This window comes from Triticum dicoccoides, chromosome 6B, assembly GCF_002162155.2.
Source record: "Triticum dicoccoides isolate Atlit2015 ecotype Zavitan chromosome 6B, WEW_v2.0, whole genome shotgun sequence".
NCBI lineage: Eukaryota > Viridiplantae > Streptophyta > Magnoliopsida > Poales > Poaceae > Triticum > Triticum dicoccoides.
The window spans coordinates 158,614,164-158,634,397 of NC_041391.1; positions in this window are offsets into that span (position 1 = coordinate 158,614,164).

A 20,234-nucleotide genomic window follows, 5' to 3' on the forward strand; every position below is an offset into this window, starting at 1 on the left:
GACGAGACACTTTTTACCTGATAGAGTGATATTGGTTGCACGTTCATATGGTGCCTAGCTTTCATTTCTTCTAATTTTGTTGAAATGCCTTCCGCTTACTGTTTTTTCATAGATATTCCATCCTCCTATCGTATGTGTGAATATGAAACGTTGTCTATTTTTGTATATATTCCATCCTCCTCTACGTACGCTTGCCTTACATCAAAGTAGTGTTCGTCTATATCATGCATCAACTAGTTATGCAGAGCTAATTTTATTCATCTTGTTGTGGTTTTGACTTCATAAGGAAATATCAGAAAATAGGAAGGAAAAGAGTAAGTTAGGGGATGTTGGTGCTCCTCCGCACCGACGCAAACAGAGACTCTCTAGATTTGCCACTGCTGCTGCTAATGAAGTTGAAGTCCCAAGTCTACATGATGAGTTCATCTCCCGTACTCCACCATCTCAGGTGCTTTCTCTAAGTTGACAGTGTGATAATTGGTTTCATGTTGCATATGTTGTCTAGCCTATATTTCTTCTATTTTGATTAAATTGCACCTGCTGAGTTTATACGTTATACATGTGCATATGACATGGCTTTCTGTGTCTAGAATACACTTCATCTATCTATCATACCATGTTCTTACATGAAAGTACTGATGTTGTTTATCCCGCATTAGTTACTCATGATTGGACGCTTTTAACATGGCAGTTTGATAGTGGTTGCATCTTGCATTGATTTCTACGTTGTACTGCTTCTAATTTTTTGAATTCCCACTTATGACAACACACTTTTAACTTGGCAGAGTAATATTGGTTGCATCTTTCATATGGTGTCTAGCTTGCATTACTTCTATTTTCTTGAAAATCCTTCTGCTTAGTTTGCACATCGTAGCTGTGAATATGTCATGCCGTCCTGTTTTTCTTACATATTCCATCCTCATACGGTTGTCTTACATCAAAGTATTGCTTGTCTGTATCATGCATCAATGAGTTCTGAAGAGCGATTTTATTCTTTTGTGTTGTGGGTACGGCTTGACATGGCAAAGTCAAAAAAGAGCAAGGAAAATAATATAATAGGGAGAGTTGTTACTCGTCGAGTGAAACGGAAAAGGATCTGTCGTCGAGATTCTGCTGGTACTTATAGTGCAGTAGAAGGTCCAAGTCCACCGGCTAAATCTACAAACACAGTATCACCTGCTCCACCAGCTGCAGCATCCGCTTCAACTATACCAGCATCTCAACGAGTTACTCGTTCATTTGCTCCGGAACTGGCCAGTTCCCAAGCTACCTTCACACTTAACACTACTTCTGAAGCACTGCTGACACAACAAGACTTGGCAAGATCATATGAACCTCATGAGCATTAACACCAAAACGGTACCTGACCGAGTCAAGTTGCAGTTGCATGCTCCTTTATATGTACTCTCACAGATTGATGTACACTAACACTTTCCATATTCGTTGTTGAACTAGCACCACGGCGCAAGCGGAAACACACATCAGGGATAATGCTTGATAGATTAACAAAATCTAAAGGAGGAAGAATGGAGATCCATTTTGAGGCAGGTTTAAAAAGGCCACGTGATGCTACAGAGTCAGCCAAGTTAGTATCAGAGGCAGCTGTTGCCGTTAGGTGTCATGCACGTATCTTCCGAACGTGGATCCAGTATAGGAATGAGAAAGACAATACCCAGTTTAACACCTTCCTTGACCATTTATCCGTAAGTAATGTTATTCATCGCAATTAGTAATATTGTCTTGCTCTGTCCCATACTTTCTAGCTTCCTCCTAATAAGACTCACATTCTTTTTTCAACAAATGAGGTTCAAGTTTGATCCGAAAGATGATGCAACTAAACAAGCATGCACTGAGGTTTTTTAGTCTGCTCTGCGACAGTATCGGTACCACCTTAGAAAATCTCACTTTGAAGGCAAGGCTACCAATGAAATCGCCCAAACATCTCCAGTGGAATATATTACAGATGAAGACTGAACAACCCTCGTTAAACACTAGTCTGATCCAAAGTATCAGGTAGGCTATATATATTTGATCAGACCACATATTGAACTTGTATCTATGTATGTGCCTTAATCTTCTTCTAGGCTAACTGTTTGAAGAATAAAACCAACCGTTCTAAAGTGAAATTCCAACAGACAATAGGATCTCGTAGCTATATTGCACACTGTGAGGCTCTTGTAAATAGCTGCTACTTCCTTCTTTTTTGTGCCATATTACCGTATCTATATTGACTTGTTCCAAATACATAGGAAAGCCCGTGCGGACCAAAAAGAACCTGAACTGAATGCAGTGGAAATCTTCAAGGATTGCCACACCAGCAAGATGAAGGGCATGAGCACACCAGTTCAAGCCGTTGTTGTAAGTCCTTACTCCTCCTTCCTTTGAACTAATTGGTACTGTGATGTGTTCATTTAACTACTTGGTTTGCAGCCAATGTGAGTTACTCTGTTCACTTTTATACACAGTTGTCTTAACGTATCATTTCACCTTACATGGTTTAAAAGAGATGAAGGATATTCTTTTGGTCTTGATCTGTAATATAGTTGTTATGTTCACGTGCGCACACAATGATAAAATAGCTTGTTTGTTTTATATCTGTTTGCCCATGATATGAATGATGTCATACTATGTTCATCCTACTTTAAACCATGTCTCTTTATCCTTAGATGTCAACGAATGTGAGGAAATAGACAATATAGTAGGCATGCTACATGGACATATGTTCCGAAAGTGATTTTATTATGTAGTTGGCATTACAATACATGCTAATGCATTACAGTAGTTCACCAAAATAAGTTATGTATAAACGTTTAACCTACTTTGTTTGTTTTTGTCTCATTAGTAACTTATCTGGTACACTAATCTACAAGTTCAAACTTTCAGGAAGCTATGGAACAAATGATTGAACAGCCACAACCACCTGAAGGTGACGAGGCTACCACAAGCACAATGTCACCTCTTGCTGCAATGTGTCAGTATCTCTCCACTAACAGTGCAAAAAGCACCTTCGTAATTCTGGGTTGGTTGTCAAGGTAACCTCGTCTAAATCGCCTACTGAACAAAATCTTATTGCTAGACAGAGTGATATATCTGTGCTCCAAACACAAGTCCAACCCCTAATGGACGTCGTTTCGGAAACAAGAATAGTCGTTGACAAATGTTGTCAAGATATGAATGGTTTTGAAACCAGACTATCAGACATTCGCTTCGTTGTTCAAGAGCAATGGCGGAAAAAGGTGAAGATCGTCTTGCTCCATCAGATTCTACAGCCTGAAACATTAGCACTCAGGTCAAATGATCTGTGCTTCTATACATCTGATGGTGCTTTTATCTGGAAGGACTCTAAACTTTATGCCAACATGCCTTTTGTTATATGGTTGGAATTTATTTTGTTGTGATACAACATTTATGATGCTGCCACAGGCTGCAGTAATTACGACACTATTTTTGTATAGTGTAGGTTTATCTTAGTAATGTATTCGACCGAAAGCTTCGTAGGAACCCAACATGCCAACATTCGTCGAGCCCATTCCAATTGGGCTAAAAATTATTACGGGCCGAAATTGGCATGTAGCCCACTAAAAATATTTGGGCCTAAATCAGCATAAGCTTTCATATTTTTCTAGTTGGCCTGTGCCCATAGTGGGCCTTTAACATGCCTAAACATAATTTGGGCCCTCGGTAAAAATAGGCCGTTTATAGGTGTAAATATCTTGATCCCATAAAAAACACGGGCCTTTAATAGACCGAAAGTGAGATTGGGCCCTCATTGTGCCAAATAACCCACTGGTCTTAGCAGGCCGAAATGGTGGCCCATTTACGATGCGGATCTTTGACAGGCCAAAATTCGGACGGGCCATAAATGTGCCAACCTAATACACGGGCCTTTAACAGGCTGGAACTTCGGTCGGGCTAGATTATCGTCATTTTTATATGGGTCGTTAATGGGCCCGATATGACGTTGGGCCACATATGGCCCATGGTTTTCGTCCGGTGTTAACAGACCGAAAATGAGAACAGGCCGAAAGTGGCCCAAATCTATAGTGGGCCTCTAACAGGCCGAATGTCAGACATGGCCGAATATGACCAAAGTCCTTCACGGTCGTTTATGGGCCGAAAGTTTTGATGGTTGTAAATGGGCCCAAATGAAGTAGGACCTTTAACATGCCGGAAATACACCGGGCCGTAATTCAGCCCAATTACTTAGCGGACTGTTAACAGGCCAGAAGTGACCATGGGCCGCGTTGATGACAAGTTTAGGATAGGCCGTTGACGGGCCGATTTGACAGAGAATGTTGGGCCTTTAGCTGGGCCGGTCCATTATGGTCTGCAAAATCTTGTGGGCCTTTAGCTGGGCCAGCCCATTGTGGTCCGCTAAATCTTGTGGGCCTTTAGCTGGGCCGGCCCATTATGGCCTACAAAATCTTATGGGCCTTTAGCTGGGCCGGCCCATTATGGTCCGCTAAATTTTGTGGGCCTTTAGCTGGGCCGGCCCATTATGGTCTGCAAAATCTTGTGGGCCTTTAGCTGGGCCGGCCCATTATGGTCCGCTAAATCTTATGGGCCTTTGGTTGGGCCGGCCCATTTAAACTTTATGGGCCACTTTTGGGTCGGTCCACGTGTCAACATATCATAGGCCCATATCGATCGTTGGATGAGTGACACCTATGCCAACGTGGAGCTGACACGTGGATCCGTCAGCCAATGAGAATTTTACACGTGGAAAATCGGCATTGGTCGTGGCTGTTAGCGGGTTATCGGATCCAAAAACCGGACCCGATAGGTTAACGGCGGTTAACGGCGTCCCATTACGGTGGATGCCATGTGTCGGTCACCCTTGACGAAAGCACTTCTATGACGCGCGATTTATCGTCATGGAAGTGGACACTTCCGTGATGATAATTTTGGTAATGTCATGGAACACTTCTACGACAGCACAGGTATGACTATCTTGATTCTGTCATAAAATCGTCATGGATGTACATGCATGACAGAAAACGTGACCTACTGTGACATACACGTATCATCATGGAAGTGTTTTTTTTGTAGTGTATTGAATAGCGTAACTCTAGGCCAGTCGATATTGCGGTTGTTCTTATCCGCTCCCGAGAGAATAAGGTTAAAATCGCCCCCAAGGACAAGGGGGATATTGGCGTCTTGCTTGGCCCCAACCAAGTTTTGGATTTCACCCAAGAAATCAGCCGCGCGAGAGTGATCAGCCGGACCATAAACACACACAATCGCCCAGGAAGCAATGGAAATTTTGTGTTTGATCGTGACAGAAATGAAAAACGAGCCCGCGTCCCAGCTTAAAACATCACATACATCACTGTTACATTCCATAAGAAGGCCGCCTGAGTGACCACAAGAGGGAACCCAGCCCCACACAAAATGGTGAAGAGGATCGTAGGCCGCAAGGTCTCTATAGGTAAAATCAGATTTGATCATTTCTTGCAATGCGATGAAGTCAATACGTTCCGGGCGATGTACTCTTTTAATTGGGTGCGACGGCCCGAATGGCCACAGCCCCGAATGTTCCAGAACAAATAACGCATCAAATAATACGATTGCGAAGGCGCACCCCTCTAGATGTCACCAGTATTGCCACACATTTTTTTAGCCGGGTCACGGCTCGTCGAGGGGGGTGCCTCATGTTGGGTAACCTAGCAGAAATTCAAAACTTTCTTACGTGTCACCAAGATCTATCTATGGAGAAACCAGCAACGAGGGAAGGAGAGTGCATCTACATACCCTTGTAGATCGCTAAGCGGAAGCGTTCAAGAGAACGGGGTTGAAGGAGTCGTACTCGTCGTGATCCAAATCACCGGAGATCCTAGTGCCGAACGGACGGCACCTCCGCGTTCAACACACGTACAGCCCGGTGACGTCTCCCATGCCTTGATCCAGCAAGGAGAGAGGGAGAGGTTGAGGAAGACTCCATCCAGCAGCAGCACAACGGCGTGATGGTGGTGGAGGAGCGTGGCAATCCTGCAGGGCTTCGCCGAGCACCTGCGGGAGAGGAGGAGGTGTCACGGGAGGGAGGGAGGCGCCAAGGCTTCAGGTGCGGCTGCCCTCCCTCTCCTCCACTATATATAGGGGCAAGGGAGAGGGGGGGCGCGGCCTTGGCCCTTCCTCCAAGGAAGGGTGCAGCTAGGGAGGAGTCCATCCTCCCCAAGGCACCTAGGAGGTGCCTTCCCCCTTTAGGACTCTCCCTTTCCCTTATCTCTTGGCGCATGGGCCTCTTGGGGTTGGTGCCCTTGGCCCATATAGGCCAAGGCGCACACCCCTACAGCCCATGTGGCCCCCCCGGGGCAGGTGGACCCCTGCTGGACCCCGGGACCCCTTTCGGCACTCCCGGTACAATACCGATAATGCACGAAACTTTTCCGGTGACCAAAACAAGACTTCCCATATATAAATCTTTACCTCCAGACCATTCCGAAACTCCTCGTGACGTCCGGGATCTCATCCGGGACTCCGAACAACATTCGTTAACCACATACAAACTTCCTTTATAACCCTAGCGTCATCGAACCTTAAGTGTGTAGACCCTACGGGTTCGGGAATCATGCAGACATGACCGAGACGTTCTCGGGTCAATAACCAACAGCGGGATCTGGATACCCATGTTGTCTCCCACATGTTCCACGATGATCTCATCAGATGAACCACGATGTCAAGGACTCAATCGACCCCGTATACAATTCCCTTTGTCTAGCGGTATTGTACTTGCCCGAGATTCGATCGTCGGTATGCCGATACCTTGTTCAATCTCGTTACCGGCAAGTCTCTTTACTCGTTTCGTAACACATCATCCCGTGATCAACCAATTGGTCACATTGTGCACATTATGATGATGTCCTACCGAGTGGGCCCAGAGATACCTCTCCGTCAACCGGAGTGACAAATCCCAGTCTCGATTCGTGCCAACCCAACAGACACTTTTGGAGATACCTGTAGTGCACCTTTATAGCCACCCAGTTATGTTGTGACATTTGGTACACCCAAAGCATTCCTACGATATCCGGGAGTTGCACAATCTCATGGTCTAAGGAAATGATACTTGACATTAGAAAAGCTTTAGCATACGAACTATGATCTTTGTGCTAGGCTTAGGATTGGGTCTTGTCCATCACATCATTCTCCAAATGATGTGATCCCGTTATCAACGACATCCAATGTCCATGGTCAGGAAACCGTAACCATCTATTGATCAACGAGCTAGTCAACTAGAGGCTTCCTAGGGACATGGTGTTGTCTATGTACCCACACATGTATCTGAGTTTCCTATCAATACAATTATAGCATGGATAATAAACGATTATCATGAACAAGGAAATATGATAATAACTAATTTATTATTGCATCTAGGGCATATTTCCAACAGTCTCCCACTTGCACTAGAGTCAATAATCTAGTTCACATCGCCATGTGACTAACACTGATAGGTCACATCGCCATGTGACCAACATCCAAAGAGTTTACTAGTGTCACTAGTTCACATCACCATGTGATTAAGACTCAATGTGTTCTGGGGTTTGATCATGTTTTTCTTGTGAGAGAGGTTTTAGTCATCGGGTCTGCAACATTCAGATCCGTATGTACTTCTCAATTCTCTATGTCATATTGTAAATGTTGCTTCCACGCTCCACTTGAAGCTATTCCAAATGGTTTCTCCACTATACGTATCCAGTTTGCTACTCAGAGTCATTCGGATAGGTGTTAAAGCTTGCATCGACGTAACCCTTTGCGCCGAACTCTTTATCAACTCCATAATCGAGAAACATGTCCTTTATTTACTTCAAGGACAATTTTGACCGCTGTCCAATGATCTATTCCTGGATCATTCTTGTACCCCTTGACTGACTCATGGCAAGGCACACTTCCGGTGCGGTACACAGCATAGCATACTATAGAGCCTACGTCTGAAGCATAGGGGACGACCTTCTGCCGTGGTCGAGCTTTAACTCTTAACTTCATACCTTACAACTCAGGCAAGAACTCCTTCTTTGACTGATCCATCTTGAACACCTTCAAGATCATGTCAAGGTATGTGCTCATTTGAAAGTACCATTTAGCGTTTCTGATCTATCCTCATAGATCTTGATGCTCAATGTTCAAGCAGCTTATTCCAGGTTTTCTATTGAAACACACTTTTCAAATATCCCTATATGCTTTCCAGAAATTCTACATCATTTCTGATCAACAATATGTCAACAACATATACTCATCAGAAATTCTATAGTGCTCCTACTCACTTCTTTGGAAATACAAGTTTCTCATAAACTTTGTATAAACCCAAAATCTTTGATCATCTCATCAAAGCGTACATTCCAACTCCGAGATGCTTACTCCAGTCCTTAGAAGGATTGCTGGAGCTTTGCATATTTGTTAGCGTTCTTCAGGATTGACAAAACCTTCTGGTTGTATCACATACAACCTTTCCTCAAGAAAACTGTTGAGGAAACAATGTTTTGACATTCTATCTGCAAGATTTCATAAATAATGCAGTAACTGCTAATCCATTTCCAACAGACTCTTAGCATCGCTACGAGTGAGAAAGCCTCACCGTAGTCAACTCCTTGAACTTGTCAGAAAACATCTTAACGACAAGTTGAGCTTTCTTAATGGTGATTCTTACCATCATTGTCTGTCTTCCTTTTAAAATCCATCTGTACCCAATGGCCTTACGACCATCAAGTATTTCTTCCAAAGTCATGGATCCTTTCTCGGATTTTATGGCCTCGAGCCATTCGTCGGAATTTGGGCCCACCATCTCTTCTCCATAGCTCGTAGATTCATTGTTGTCTAGCAACATGACCTTGAAGACAGGATTACTGTACCACTCTAAAGTAGTAAGCATCCTTGTCACCCTACGAGGTACGGTACTGACTTGATCCGAAACTTCATGATCACTATCATAAGCTTCTACTTCAATTGGTGTAGGCGCCATAGGAACAACTTCCTGTGCCCTGCTACACTTGTTGAAGTGACGGTTCAATAACCTCATCAAGTCTCCACCATCCTCCCACTGAATTCTCGAGACAAACCTTTCCTCGAGAAAGGTCCCGATTCAAGAAACAATCCCTATTACTTTCGGATCTGAATTAGGAGGTATACCAAACTGTTTTGGGTGTCCTATGAAGATGTATTTATCCGCTTTGGGTTCGAGCTTATCACGATGAAACTTTTTCACATAAGCGTCGCAGCCCCAAACTTTCAAGAAACGACAACTTAGGTTTCTCTAAACCATAGTTCACACGGTGTCATCTCAACGGAATTATGTGGTGCCCTATTAAAGTGAATGTGGTTGTCTCTAATGCCTAACCCATGAACGATAGTGGTAATTCGATAAGAGACATCATGGTACGCACCATATCCAATAGGGTGCAACTATGATGTTCGGACACACCATCACACTATGGTGTTCTAGGCGGTATTAATTGTGAAACAATTTCCACAATGTCTTGATTGCGTACCAAATCACGTAACTCAGATACTCATTTCTATGATCATATCATAGACATTTTATCCTCTTGTCACGATGATCTTCAACTTCACTCTGAAATTACTTGAACCATTCAATAATTCAGACTTGTGTTTAATCAAGTAAATATACTAAACATCTACTCGAATCATCTGTGAAGTAAGAACATAACAATATTCACTGCATGCCTCAGCACTCATTGGACTGCACACATCAAATGTGTTACTTCCAATAAGTTGCTATCTTGTTCCATCTTACAGAAAACGCGGCTTTTTCAGTCATCTTGCCCATGTGGTATGATTTGCATATCTCAAGTGATTCAAAATCAAGTGAGTCCAAACGATCCATCTGCATGGAGTTTCTTTATGCGTATACACCAATAGACAGGGTTCACATGTCTCAAACCTTTTAAAAACGAGTGAGTCCAAAGATCCATCAACATGGAGCTTCTTCATGCGTTTTACACCAATATGACTTACATGGCAGTGCCACAAGTAAGTGGTACTATCATTACTATCTTATATCTTTTGGCATGAAAATGTGTATCACTATGATCGAGGTTCAACAAACCATTCCTTTTAGGTGCAAGACCATTGAAAGCATTATTCAAATAATCAGAGTACTCATTATTCTCCTTAAATGAATAACCGTATTGCAATAGACATAATCCAATCATGTCTATGCTCAACGCAAACACCAAGTAACAATTATTTAGGTTTAATACCAATCTCGATGGTAGAGGGAGCGTGCGATGCTTGATCACATCAACCTTGGAAACACTTCCAACACATATCGTCAGCTCACCTTTAGCCAGTCTCTGTTTATTCTGTAGCTTTTATTTCGAGTTACTAACACTTAGCAACCGAACCGGTATCTAATACCCTGGTGCTACTAGGAGAACTAGTAAAGTACACATTAACATAATGTATATCAAATATACTTCTATCGACCTTTGCCAGCCTTCTTATCTACCAAGTATCTAGGGTGGTTCTGCTCCAGTGTCCGTTCCCACATTACAGAAGCACTTAGTCTCGGGTTTGGGTTCAACCTTGGGTTTCTTCACTAGAGCAGCAGCTGATTTGCCGTTTCCTGAAGTATCCCTTCTTGCCCTTGCCCTTCTTGAAACTAGTGGTTTCACCAACCATCAACCATTGATGCTCCTTCTTGATTTCTACTTTCGCGGTGTCAAACATCGCGAATACCTCAAGGATCATCATATCTATCCCTGATATGTTATAGTTCATCACGAAGCTCTAGCAGCTTGGTGGCAATGACTTTGAAGAAACATCACTCTCTCATCTGGAAGATCAACTCCCACTCGATTGAAGTGATAGTTGCACTCAGACAATCTGAGCACAAGCTCAACGATTGAGCTTTTCTCCCTTAGTTTGCAGGCTAAGAAAATCGTCGGAGGTCTTATACCTCTTGACGTGGGCACGAGCCTGAAATCCCAATTTCAGCCCTCAAAACATCTCATATGTTCCGCGACATTTCGAAAAACGTCTTTGGTGCCTCAACTCTAAACCATTTTAACTGAACTATCATGTAGTTATCAAAACGTGTATGTCCGACATTCGCAACATCCACAGACGACGTTTGGGGTTCAGCACACTGAGCGGTGCATTTAAGGACATAAGCTTTCTACTGTCCGCATAATCGCTACTGTCAACTTTCAACTATATTTTCTCTAGGAACATATCTAAAACAGTAGAACTAAAGCGCGAGCTATGACATAATTTGCAAAGGGTTTTGACTATGTTCAGGATAATTAAGTTCATCTTATGAACTCCCACTCAGATAGACATCCCTCTAGTCATCTAAGTGATTACATGATCCGAGTCAACTAGGTCGTGTCCGATCATCACGTGAGACGGACTAGTCATCATCGGTGAACATCTTTATGTCGTATCTACTATACAACTCATGCTCGACCTTTCGGTCTCTTGTGTTCTAAGGCCATGTCTATACATGCTCAGCTCGTCAAGTCAACCTAAGTGTTTCGCGTGTGTAAATCTGGCTTACACCCGTTGTATGTGAACGTAAGAATCTATCACACCCGATCATCACGTGGTGCTTCGAAACGACGAACTTTCGCAACGGTGCACAGTTAGGGGGAACACTCTCTTGAAATTTCAATGAGGGATCATCTTATTTACTACCGTCGTCCTAAGCAAATAATATGCATAAACATGATAAACATCACATGTAATCAAATAGTGACATGATATGGCCAATATCATTTTGCTCCTTTTTTATCTCCATCTTCGGGGCTCCATGATCATCATCGTCACCGGCATGACACCATGATCTCCATCATCATGATCTCCATCATCGTGTCTTCATGAAGTTGTCTCGCCAACTATTACTTCTACTACTATGGCTACCGGTTAGCAATAAAGTAAAGTAATTACATGGCGTTGTATAATGACACGCAGGTCATACAATAAATAAAGACAACTCCTATGGCTCCTGCCGGTTGTCATACTCATCGACATGCAAGTCGTGATTCCTATTACAAGAACATGATCAATCTCATACATCACATATATTCATCACATTCTTCTTGGCCATATCACATCACATAGCATACCCTGCAAAAACAAGTTAGGCGTCCTCTAATTGTTGTTTGCATGTTTTACATGGCTGCTATGGGTTTCTAGCAAGAACGTTTCTTACCTACGCAAGACCATAACGTGATATGCCAATTGCTATTTACCCTTCATAAGGACCCTTTTCATCGAATCCGTTCCGACTAAAGTGGGAGAGACTGGCACCCGCTAGCCACCTTATGCACCAAGTGCATGTTAGTCGGTGGAACCTGTCTCACATAAGTGTAGGTGTAAGGTCAGTCCGGGCCGCTTCATCCCACAATACCGTCGAAACAAGAATGGACTAGTAACGGTAAGCATATTGAACAAAGTCAACGCCCATAACTACTTTGTGTTCTACTCGTGCAAAGAATCTACGCAATAGACATAGCTCATGATGCCAATGTTGGGGAACGTAGCAGAAATTCAAAATTTTCTTACGTGTCACCAAGATCTATCTATGGAGAAACCAGCAACGAGGGAAGGAGAGTGCATCTACATACCCTTGTAGATCACTAAGCGGAAGCGTTCAAGAGAACGGGGTTGAAGGAGTCGTACTCATCGTGATCCAAATCATCGGAGATCCTAGTGCCGAACGAACGGCACCTTCGCGTTCAACACACGTACAGCCCGGTGACGTCTCCCATGCCTTGATCCAGCAAGGAGAGAGGGAGAGGTTGAGGAAGACTCCATCCAGCAGCAGCACAACGGCGTGGTGGTGGTGGAGGAGCGTGGCAATCCTGCAGGGCTTCGCCAAGCACCTGCGGGAGAGGAGGAGGTGTCACGGGAGGGAGGGAGGCGCCAAGGCTTCAGGTGCGGCTGCCCTCCCTCCCCTCCACTATATATAGGGGCAAGGGAGAGGGGGGCGCAGCCTTGGCCCTTCCTCCAAGGAAGGGTGCAGCTAGGGAGGAGTCCATCCTCCCCAAGGCACCTAGGAGGTGCCTTCCCCCTTTAGGACTCTCCCTTTCCCTTATCTCTTGGCGCATGGGCCTCTTGGGGCAGGTGCCCTTGGCCCATATAGGCCAAGGCGCACACCCCTACATCCCATGTGCCCCCCCCCCGGGGCAGGTGGACCCCTGGTGGACCCCCGGACCCCTTTCGGCACTCCCGGTACAATACCGACAATGCGCGAAACTTTTCCGGTGACCAAAACAAGACTTCCCATATATAAATCTTTACCCTCCTCGTGACGTCCGGGATCTCATCCGGGACTCCGAACAACATTCGGTAACCACATACAAACTTCCTTTATAGCCCTAGCGTCATTGAACCTTAAGTGTGTAGACCCTACGGGTTCGGGAATCATGCAGACATGACCGAGACGTTCTCCGGTCAATAACCAACAACGGGATCTGGATACCCATGTTGGCTCCCACATGTTCCACGATGATCTCATCGGATGAACCACGATGTCAAGGACTCAATCGATCCCATATACAATTCCCTTTGTCTAGCGGTATTGTACTTGCTCGCGATTCGATCGTCGGTATGCCGATACCTTGTTCAATCTCGTTACCGGCAAGTCTCTTTACTCGTTCTGTAACACATCATCCCGTGATCAACCCCTTGGTCACATTGTGCACATTATGATGATGTCCTACCGAGTGGGCCCAGAGATACCTCTCCGTCAACCGGAGTGACAAATCCCAGTCTCGATTCGTGCCAACCCAACAGACACTTTCGGAGATACCTGTAGTGCACCTTTATAGCCACCCAGTTACGCTATGACGTTTGGTACACCCAAAGCATTCCTACGGTATCCGGGAGTTGCACAATCTCATGGTCTAAGGAAATGATACTTGACATTAGAAAAAGCTTTAGCATACGAACTACAATCTTTGTGCTAGGCTTAGGATTGGGTCTTGTCCATCACATCATTCTCCTAATGATGTGATCCCGTTATCAACGACATCCAATGTCCATGGTCAGGAAACCGTAACCATCTATTGATCAACGAGCTAGTCAACTAGAGGCTTACTAGGGACATGATGTTGTCTATGTACCCACACATGTATCTGAGTTTCCTATCAATACAATTATAGCATGGATAATAAACGATTATCATGAACAAGGAAATATAATAATAACTAATTTATTATTGCCTCTAGGGCATATTTCCAACACCTCAACCTCCCTGGTTTCAGCACCCCCGTCCGACACCACAAAAGGGCTAGAAGAAGCCACAGTCCCAACAGGGCCGGGCACATACAGTGCCGTGGCGGAGGCCTCCCTGGCCTTGGCCACAACAGCTGCCTCAGCCAGTGCCGCTTGGGCATCCTCACGAGCACGAATAAGAGAAACAAGCTCACCACTCTCCGCACCTACTTTAAAGTCGCCGCCATCTAGAATCGAGACAAGTTCAGGGTCTGTAAAGGCATTCAGAATCTTAAAGGAGGGGGGGATTACCTGAGGTCTCGAGATTCTTCTCCGCCAGGCGCAGCTGAGTGCTCCATGGAAGACCGATCGCCCAACTTGGCCTTGGCCTGAGCACTTGGAGCACGCTGGGAGATCGGGGATGCCCGAGAGCGCCTTGCCTTGGCCGACGTGCCCGCAGAACCTAGAGCGTCCTGCAGGTCCACGCACACCGACGCGTTAGGCGAAGGAAGGGACATAACTGCGAGGTTGGCCGAAGGCTTCCACCCAGCCATCTTCTTGGAGGCATGCCTAGAGCCCCCGGAGCTGCGGCGACTTGACGGCGGGGCGTGAATGGTAGGTTCGTTGAGCACCACTCCCGTGTTAGAGCCTAGCATGCTGGGGGAGGCCGGGGCGCCCGTAGACACACAACCAACGCCAGCCAGCTCCTGTGGACCAACCTAGTTGAAAGCCCCCATCAGAGCGCGGGACGGTGTCAGACTGCTCCCAGCCGTGTCCGCAACCGCAAGCGCCCCAGGCTCCACGTCTTCTTTGTCCTCATCAAGAGCGAGATCTTTGAGGCCCGACTGATTCCATGTCTCCGTGTCGATCGATGTATCCGGCATACTATCCTCATGCTCCTCCTCACGGTAGGCCATCTCCACATCCTTAGGTTGACCACCATTGACGATGCCATGCCCTCCCTGAGCCCCGGAGGCAGCCTGCTGCTGGCCTGCCGACCCCCCGGTCCCCGAACCAGGCTGGCCAGCGTTCTTGTCGCCAGGGCGAGAAGGAGCCTTGTCAGAACCTGGCGTAACAGGCCCATCTCCAGTGCGCTTCGGGAGTCTTTCCACCTCAACCTTGATGTCATAGCCCTCATGGTTAAACCATACTTGCACGAAATCGTTCAGCTTGTCCGGGGCTTTGCACCCAAACTTCGTCCTCACCGGTCCCATCCGGATGAGGGACATCTCGTCCACCACAATAGGCCTGCCCAACATCTTGAGCCCTTCCATCAGACGGTCAACACGACGGTGCTTCTTAGGGATGCCATGGAGGCGAAGCCACACCTTCGGCATGGCGAGGGACACAATAGTTTCCTGGATAGCGTCACACACCAGCACCGTAATGTCATTGATGGAGAGGAAGAGCTTTCCACTAGATTTGGCCATGTGCGGAAGATCCGCAGAAGGGAAAACCACCGCAAAATCATCATCGCCCACTTGAGTAATCTGCCAGTCCCAATCGCTAGCCACCATGTGCTTCAACTCCTGCTTGAGCGTGCGCAGCGAGAGCCTCCCTGGCTCCGCCGACAGAATAGCACCATTAGCAGCCTCAAGAACAGCACCCTCGACCTCCTCTTCTTCCTCGAACTCCAAGCAGAAGAAACCTTCACCCGGGATGGCACTGCCCATGATCTGGAGGTGCAGATGCTTGCCCCTCGACGGGCAGAAGGTCGAGGCGTGTCCCTCCTGCTTACAGATCACGCAGAGGGGGAGAAAGGTGCACTTGGCCTGGAAATTCCCGGTCCGGCCGCACTTGAAGCATTCCCCACCCTCTTCTTCGACCGGGATGGGCGCGGCCGCCGACCCCCGTGGCGCCTCCGGCAGCACCAACACCAGCGGAACGGCCGACGACCGCAGCTTCTTGGCCAGCGGATCCCCATGGCCCCCACCACAGAGGGGGTGCTCATGTGGCTTGCGTTCCAGCTCGGGCCGCCGCGTCCCATGCTTGCGCTTCTTCTTCCACTCTTGCTGACCCCACCAAGGGGGAGGAGGACCCCAATCCCCTCCACTCCCGTGGGATCCAGATCCAAAGCTTTGGCCATGGCTTCCTCCATAGCCCTCGCCGAAGCCACCACCTTGACCATGTTCGAAACCACCGCCACCATCTTCCCGGCCCATCGCCCTGGCCCGCTGACCGCGCTTCGCCTGCTCCCGCAACGCCTTCTCACGCCGCCGCTCCTCGTCGGGGATCGGAGGATCCATCGGCCTCTTCTCCGCATGCCTGTCTCCCATGGCCGTCACCGCGGTGAAGGAGCGGGTGAGAGGTGGAGGAGGAGGAAGGGGGAAAGAGATCTGGCGAAATGATGATAGCGCCGCACCTCACTGGGACGAGCCGGAAACCCTAGTGAGGGGTCGCGCACGCCCCTACGCAGCCATAAATAGCGCAGCTGCCCGAGCTCACGGGCCCCTCCCTGGATAGGCCGAGAGACACAGGGAAGGGCTGGGCCAGGCCCAGCACAAGTGCCCAAGTGCCCCTACGCAGCCACAGAGGGCCCCACCCCAGGAAGCGATTGGGCCCCAAGGCAGCCCGAGGCCGGCCCAGGCCCAACGAGCGCTACCAGGCCCAGGGCAGGTGCGACGCACGCCAGCAGCAACCCTAGCGCGTCGGCCGTCTCCGCCACCCGCGCCGCCTCCGCCGCCACCGACGCCGGAGCGGACAAGGATGGAAGCGGAAGCCACTCCTCGGGCGTCGCCATGGCCGCCCCAGGGCCAGGGATCGACGAGGGCACAGGAGCCACAGTGCGGGCCACCCGCGGGAGCGGATCCGAGGACGCGGCGGTCTCCAGCACCGTACCACCGTTGCACGCGAACCATTGCCACCCGGAGGTGCTTACACAGGTGCCTCTAAGAAAATAAAAACTTTTTTCTGCAAGTGCTTACACAGATGCTTAGAAGTGGGACAAAAGTAAACTTTGGCTTCCCGTGCCAGCCGATGCTTAGGGAGATAATTGCTCTCCTTCCCTCACGAACGCGACAGGTTTAAAGCAACTAAGCATCGATCCGAAGTACTCTCCATTGTGTGACCAAATTTCTTTGAGATGCAACAATATTTTCTTTTTTTAAGCACTAGTGCACAAGCACCCAACACTGTACAAGGCCTTAGCTTACGAGTGTGGTGGCAAAGTTTTTTCTCGAGAGAAGATGAAAATAAGAAGAAGATGCACCGAAGAAAGTGGAAGGAGATATCTATTCCTAAATCGGAGGTCAGGCTGGACGGAACGAGCGGGCTTTTGGGCCCGCTCGTGGCCCGTTCAGGACCGGACCGGACGGTCCAGGACCGGTAGCAAAACTCGTTGGTCCGGGCTGCAATATTGGGGAACTCCTATACGCCGCATTTTGCGGCGAGTAGTCGCCCTTTCGCACAGAGCCAGCTCACCTGGGCCGGCCCATTTGCTGTAGGGGTGTAAAATCACAAAAATGAAAATGCTCAAGCAATACGACTCGAACACACAACCTCTCAGTAACGTGCGCCTTGCGCTAGCCACCTCAACTGGCTACCTCGCGTGTTAACTTGCCATCGCGAATGTTAAAGAACCTAGCTATAAAACTTAAAAAACACAAACCATAAGCCGTTGCAGATCTGATCTTTTTCTAAAATTTTGAACATGAATTTTTAAACCCTGAACTTTATTTGGTAAAATAATTGTATTTATGGGCAAAAGCAAAAAATCGAATAGGAGAACTTTTCTAGAAATTATGAACAGTTTTGTGAAAATGCAAACAAATTTATTTTTTGTTTCCTTTTCGTTTGAACAAATTGATGAAACCGTAAACACTTTTCAAAATGTGAATAAATTTCGAAACCGCACATTTTTTGAATTGTGAAAAAAAAATTGAAACTGCAAACATTTTTCAAATTGTGAACAAATTTTGAAACATGAACAAATTTCAAATTCGTGAAAAATTGAGGATATTTTCCGAATTGTGAACAAATTTTGAAACTCTAAACATTTTTCAAATGGTGAACAAATTTTGAAACATGAATAAATTTAAAATTCGTGAACAAAATTATAAAAATGCGAACATTTTTTAATCCACAAATATTTTTAAACTGCGAACATTTTTTGAATTGTGAACAAATTTTGAAACATGAACATATTTCAAATTTGTGTACAAAATTATAAAATTATGTACATTTTTTAAATTCTGAACAAATTTTGAAACCGTAATTGTTTTTCTAATTCTGAACAACTTTTAAAACATGAAAAAAAATTCAAATTTGTGAAAAAATTTATAAATTATGAACATTTTGTCGAATGTACGAACAAATTTTGAAAACTGTAAACATTTTTGAATTGTGAACAAGTGTTGAAACATGAAAAAAATTCGAATTCATGAACAAAATTTGAAAAATGCGAACATTTTTCGAATATATGAACAAATTTTGAAACTGTGAACATTTTTCAAAATGCAAACAAATTTTTAAACATGAACAAATTTCAAATTCTTGAACAAAATTTTAAAATTGTGAACATTTTTCGAATTCCGAACAAATTTTGAATCCATATTTCTTTTATATTGTGAACAAATTTTAACACATGAATAAATTTCAAATTCATGAACAATAATTGTGAACATTTTTCGAATCAGCGAACAAATTTTGATAACCATGAACATTTTTGAATTGTGAACAAATTTTGAAACATAAACAAATTTCAAATTCGTGAACAAATTATAGAATTGTGAACATTTTTCGTTAAACTGCGACCATTTTTTGAATTGTAAACAAGTTTTTAAATATGGTGCAATTCCAAAATTCGTGGGCAAAATTATAAAATTGTGAACATTTTTCAAATTGTGAACAAATATTAAAACCGTAATTTTTTTTGAACTGTGAATTTTTTTGAAACCGTGAACATTTTTTAAATTATGCACAAACTTTGGATCCGTGAATTTTTTTGAATTGTGCACAAATTTGAAATTAATAAAAAACGAAATAGAAACAAAAAACAGAAAAAGGAAAATGAGAGAAAAGAAAAGAAAAAGGAAAAATAAAAAACAGAATAAAGAAACAAAAGAAAAAACTAGAAAAGGGAAAATAAGGCAAAAGAAAAGAAAAAAATAGAAAAACGGACCAAAGAAAAAACCGATTCAAAGAACCATCTAGAAGTTTCCCAAAACCAGAAAAAACCAGCAGGGAACCTCTAGAAGGTTCCCAAAACCAGTGGCGTTCGAACTGTTAAACAGGCCGCCCCGTTGCGTCGCTGCTCGGACGCTCGCCTGTGCGAAGCGCCAGCAGTTTGACGCAACGAGCGGCAATTAGGATATTCCCCAATATTGGGCCCGAGAAAATGTCGGTCCGGTCCGGAATTTCACCGAGCCGCTCGGTCGGACCGAGAAAACACAGTCAGCGCCGTCGGCGTTCATCGTCATCGCAGCCACCGGCAGCCCCACGGTGAACCACCATGTGCCCGAGGTTTCCCTCCCCTTCCTTCCTCTCCTCCCCGTGCGCCGTATCCTCTTGCCGCCGGTCGCCATCGCGGTCGTGCGTGAACTGCCGCCGTTCTGGAGTTCTCGAACATGGCCTCAAACCCAACGGTGGCACCAATTCCTGCGGGTATTGCGGCTGCATGAGCTGAAATCATGCCATGACTCGAGCTGCGGGTCAAGACATTAAAACTGAAAGGAACAAAAGAAAAGCCAGGAACGAGTATTGCGGCCGTGCCGTCTCCCGTCCACCCGTACGCAGCTATGTTGCCGCTGCATGAGAAATCGTGCTATCCCACGACCTCCAACAACGGCCTAATCTAACTAACCTGAAACTGAGTCAAGACGTGGACGTGCTCACACATGCACACGGTTCGTCAGTTAAACACAGGTGCTGTCAAACTTTCAGAAAATTCAGTTCGTCGGTTTCAGAAGATTCAGTTCGTCGGTATCGCTCCTCAACTTCATCACATCACTCACGCACGATCGCCCACCTCGCCGCTGCACTCGCACACATCGACGCTGGTGGTTGTTCCCGGTCCGCTCGGTCCATTCGGTCCAGCCCGGGCTTCGTCGCCGCCGGTCCGGTCCTTG